A 641-nucleotide genomic window follows, 5' to 3' on the forward strand; every position below is an offset into this window, starting at 1 on the left:
GAGTATGCATCAAAGCCTGGGTCTTGAGAACACATGTTTGGGCATAAAAGTGTGTGTATGGATTAGGAGTGCTGTAAAACCAAGAATAACTTATTCTCCTAAGGCCAGTCAAATGAGGAGAAAGAAGCAGCTGCAAAGTCCAACTCCTTCTGTCCTCACTGACCTTTGCCATCACTGTCCTCATCCTCTTCTTCACTGTGATATCAGGGGTCAGAAGTCAAGACTTAGGTGCACACTAAAACCTGAGGGAAAGTCATTTGAATCCAAGATTAGAGTTCAGTTCTTGGATACTTGATGTAATGGATAAAGTTTTCTCATTTATTACCAAATTTGCTTGTTACCTGATAAAAAAGGATAAAAGACATTCAGATTCTTTTTGTGTTGCTTTATAATAGATAAACTTAATAATTGTTAAACTTTGGCATCAGTGTATATATTTTGTATATGTGCATATATTTCTCAAACATGGAAACAGTTATATTGCTATTACTTGAGAGCTCTTTTAAAAAAAGAAAGCCTGACGAAATCTTGCCACATTAGTCATGCTCTACTGTTTTCTGTGTAACCCAGCATTAGGAGAGGGCAAATTAGCAGGACTATTTCAACAATAGCAGCTCAATATTAGCCTCTCCAGCAGGAAA

The sequence above is a fragment of the Sinocyclocheilus grahami genome, unplaced genomic scaffold, assembly GCF_001515645.1.
Source record: "Sinocyclocheilus grahami isolate Dianchi unplaced genomic scaffold, SAMN03320097.WGS_v1.1 scaffold3211.1, whole genome shotgun sequence".
Taxonomy (NCBI): Eukaryota; Metazoa; Chordata; class Actinopteri; order Cypriniformes; family Cyprinidae; genus Sinocyclocheilus; species Sinocyclocheilus grahami.